We start from the raw sequence: 4,908 nt of genomic DNA on the forward strand, positions 1-4,908 counted from the left end.
CACATAAAATACTTCCAGAGGTCTATAAATTCGGAATAAATTCTTGGATAACCCCAATGGAGAATAATGACCTCTCATTAAATTTCATCGATTTATGTTGCTGTTTAGTATGATTTTCGATTTTTTTTTGTTTGGATACAATAAATCACAAAACCACTTTAGATAGTGTGAAAATTGTATCTAACAATTTTCGCAGCTCTTACCTGTGGTGGGAGACTCAGAAAAATAATTTCAGAATTTTTCATCATGCCTTTCTATTTTGCCCAATTTTTGGTAATTATAATGGCCTAAAAATACAAAAAATAGTTTTGGTTATCCAAAATTTATGAAAATTTACCATAACATCATGTTGTACATTTGGAGGTTACATAAAAGGTTTTATGATTTTTATTTACTGTATACTATTTTTCTCCTATTTTCTAATGTTAAATACACTTAAATACACTTAAAAGCACATAAATACCCAAAACCGGATTATACAATATGAAAACGACTTTTGGTATTTTTCCCAGATTAATTACACTGTAAATGATGTTACAAAATTTTTTGGTAATTTATTTTAACTGTTTATTATTTATTCTTCAATTGATGATTATTTAAGGGGATAAAACAAGAAAAAATAGAAATACCCACTGAAAATATCGTTTATATTTTTCCCAGCCTAGTTATGTATAATAACAGTTTAATAAAAAGTTTAGGTAATTTTGGAAACTGTTTTCTATTTATTTCAATTTTTATTGGAATAAATGCTCAAAAATCATAAAATATAATTAAACAGCTTGGAAATCCATTTTTATATTTTTCCCAGCTTAGTAATGTGTAATAATAGTAAAACAAAAAGTTTGAGAGTTTTTATCCTTTGAATGCTATTTGTCATGAATTTATGTTGTTATGAAGGCTAAAAAATTTGGAAAATAGTTAACCATATCAAAAATTCAAGGAAAATTTTCTGAAAACCTCTATTGTATTTAGAATGAAAATAGAAGGTTTGACAATTTTTGGAAACTGTTTGATAATATTTTACATTTTTAGGAATTTAAAACACCTTTAAATGAATTGAAACACCCTTAAATTTATATTACTGATATTGCCATATTTATACCTATTTTTAGGCAATATTTAAGTACATTTTTATTAATAAATTGATAATATGTTTAGAATAATGATACTTATGACTTTAAATTGTTATTTTCAGCCAATATAAAGGATTTTCGAAGAAAGGGACCAAAAGTGACAACATGTGGAACATGGGAGGCTTGAAAGACAAGAAAATAATAAAATCACGACAAATACTTAATTCATGACGTGGTGATGAAGCCCACGACGTGGCATGGGGTTTCCAGAAGATAGACATCACGACTTAGAGGATACGGATAACTTGAAGCCCACGACGTGGCACAGCTGGCCACGACGTGGCGCGGGTTTTTGAAGATTATATAAGTTCTCCTGATTATTACGAGAAAAAGAAGCTTTTAGCCGAAGGAAAGAATTCCAGAAGGGGATTTGGAGCGAAAGAAAGGTTCCGGAAGAGGGTTTTAAACACCAAAAAAGAATAGAGGTCTATATTCTAGTTAAATAAGAACATGTCTTTCATTATTTTTAGCTGTGTTGGTTTAGTTGCTATGATGAGCAGCTGAATCTAGCTACTCTTATTTAGCTAGATGAAGCTTTAAACTTATGAATAGTTCAATGTTTATGGATTAATTTTAGTTGGTAAAAATTGCTTGTGTTTGATTTGTATAACCTAGCATGCTATTGTTTGTTTCTTTAATTGCTTGATTGCATGTTCAATGTAGCTTAGTGACCATTAAACTGCATGAACTTGTTTACCTAATGATTTAGTGAACATTGAATTATTAGAGCTAGGATTGACCAATCTTAGTTAGTAATTAGAATAAATAGAGCTTAGCTGTGTTAGAGAGCATGTATTGTGACTATAATTGCGTTTATATTACAAATCTTACATAGCATATTTACATTCATAATTAGTTCTGTGTTTAATTATGTGTGAACATACATGGTTTAACATGAATTAGTTAATTATTGGTAAAAATAGAACTAAATTACTAATACAACTAAAAACCAACTTAATAATCCGTAATCATTAGCTAGCTATAAGGGAGAAGTGGATTCAAACTAAACAAGAGTGTGTTTTTATTGAATTTGATTTAAGTTCATCTGATCTTCTAAAACCAGATAAAACCCCTTTTAAACTTGTTAATAATTATATTAATTTAATAGTAAGTAATTAACTAGTAACACCGTTCCCTGTGATCGACACCCAACTTACCCAAGCTATACTATAATCTGACTAGGTACACTACCTATAAGTGCATAGTTAGTTAAGTTTGTTAGGTTATAAATATTAAAATTAGTGAGTACTTTTGTGCACATCAAGTTTTTGGCGCCGTTTCTGGGGAACGGCTTAGTTTTTAGCTTATTTATTTGCATTAAATTAATCGATCCTTCTTGTGGAGTAAAAACCACAAAAAGTTAATTTTTCAGCAAAATAAAAAATTTTCTGTTAATCACAGAGTCCACGTGGAAAGTTAAAAAAAAATTAAATTTTTAGTTTGTAGTTAGTTTTTCTTATTTTAATTCAGTTTTACGTTTTTAGTTTAGCAAGTTGCAGGAGTTCATGACCAGAAGCTCAAACACACACTTGGTGCCACCACATGAAGATCCCGAGTCTGCACTTCACAAGAAAAAGACGCCCTTACAAGAATTGAAGTCAGCCCTTTCTAGGAAGTCGGGAAAGAAGACAGGAGAGTCAAGTTCATCCGCGAGGCACAAGAGCAATCTTGAGCATTTGGATCATACACCCATCCAAACCGAGTCCGAAAGCGATACCGAGCCAGAATTTGAAGAACACGCGAGCAAACCCGAGAACGAGCCAAGGAACGAGATGGCAGAAATTGAAGAGATGTCCATGGGAGCTTACAAGAAGCGGATCCGAGAAGATGTGGGTCCCGGTTTAGTCCAACCCGCAATACCTGCCACTGCCACATTCGAGTTGAAGGGACACATATTGACTGCACTGAAGGATATCCTATTTTTTGGGAAATATCATGAGGATGCTTTTAAGCATCTAGATGAAGTCAACGACATTGCGGATTACTTCAATGTCCCAAATGTCAATAGAAACACAGTCTTGCTTAGGATGCTTCTCGTCACTTTCAAAGGAGCTGCTAAGGAGTGGTTAAAATCACTTCCACCGGGTACAATCACCACTTGGGCTCAAATGCGTGAGCAATTCCTGTACCAGTTTTGCCCGCCATCCAAGATAGCCAAAATCAAGAAGGCAATAGCCAACTTTGAGCAACAGATGAGGGAGTCATTATACGAAGCATGGGGGCGGTACAAGGGCTTGCTCAGAAATTGCCCTCAGCATGATCTAAATGTGCAACAAGAGATCTCAATCTTCTATGATGGGGTCAACGTTATGACGAGACAACTCCTTGACTCTCAAGGACCATTAACAAAGAAAAATCCAAGGGAGGTCAAGGAGTTGATTGAAGAATTCTCGAATCACTCTCGCGAATACCACAACCCTAGGCATGATGGAATCAAAGGCAGTGGAGGGGCCCAAACTGAAGAAATAGCAGCTGTAATGGCCATGCTGAATAATATGGATCGAAGGATAACACAAATGGACCAGTCAATACATGCCATGAGAGTGGGTTGCGAGAGATGTAGTGGTCCACACTTGACCAAGGACTGCAATGTAGATGAGTTTGGGAACAGGAAAGCTCAAGTGTGCTACTCTAATGGGGATAAGTATGATGAGTACTGGAGGAAACCGAAGAAGGAGTGGCTGCCATATGAAGAGTATAAGAAGCAAAAAGAAGAGAAGTATAGGCAGACAGGTCGAGGCTTTTATCAAAAGGAGCAGCCACCAGCCGAGAAGAAACCCGACCTAGAGACCATTTTGATGAAGTTTATGGAAGCTTCGGAAAAGAGACACGATGCCACTGATTCTGCCATTATGGAACAACAAACTTTGATAAAGAATCTGCAAGCCTCCATCCATAACCTTGAAGTACAATTTGGTCAACTAGCCACTCTATTTCATGAACAATTGTCCCCGAAGAATCCCGAAGTAAAGACCCAATCTCACGTAATGACCATCGATATTGAAGAAGAAGCAATCTCTGAGTTCCTGGAGGCATTGGAAGAAGAACCACAGCAGCCCGATCCAAAACCAAAGAAGTTAAAGTTCGAAAGTGAAGAATTTGCTGAACCAGCTTCGCCACGATGTGGCGCATGTCTGATCAAAAATTCTTTGAACCCGTTCCCGCTTATCAGCCACCGTTGCCATTTCCAACCCGAGCTGCACTTAGTCTACTATAGAAGGAGCATTTAGAGTTTGTAAAGCATGTAAAGGGGATCCCAATTAATACTCTCTTTGTCGAGTCCTTATCCAAAGCTCCCGAGAACCAGAAATTACTGCAAGATTTGATAGACACTCGAAGGCAATTAAAGAAGCAGTCTACAGTGATTCTAAGTGAACAAACTTCAAAAGCTATGTTGGGAGAAACACCAGAAAAGATGGGGGATCCTGGACGCCTCACTCTTCCATGTGAGTTTGGGAATAAAATGAAGGTTAATGCTTTAGCTGGTTCTGGGGCTAGCATTAATTTGATGCCTTTTTCATTTTATCAAAAAATTAGAAATTCAGAAGATGAAGGCTACAAAAATGAAGATTCACATGGCGAATTGTTCAGTGACAAAACCCTGGGGCATTGTGGAGGATATTTTGGTGAAAATTGGAAAATTTGTTTTTCCAATAGACTTTGTAGTCTTGGACATGAAAGAAGATCCGGATGTTTCAGTAATCCTTGGGCGTCCATTGCTTAACACTGCTGAAGCTCTTGTTGATATCCGCGAGTCTAAGCTCACTTTGAGGGT

General features: G+C 35.9%; 1 non-coding gene across 1 annotated transcript; it reads right to left on the reverse strand.

The window, feature by feature from the left end:
• Positions 1–3,289: 3,289 nt before the first annotated feature.
• On the reverse strand, positions 3,290–3,396 carry LOC144999087 (small nucleolar RNA R71). Its single transcript, XR_013660612.1, has one exon. It is a non-coding gene; the product is annotated as a small nucleolar RNA R71 (small nucleolar RNA).
• Between the last annotated feature and the right edge of the window lie 1,512 nt (positions 3,397–4,908).

This window comes from Lactuca saligna, chromosome 5 (genome assembly GCF_052625555.1).
Source record: "Lactuca saligna cultivar CGN05327 chromosome 5, ASM5262555v1, whole genome shotgun sequence".
NCBI classification, from domain to species: Eukaryota; Viridiplantae; Streptophyta; class Magnoliopsida; order Asterales; family Asteraceae; genus Lactuca; species Lactuca saligna.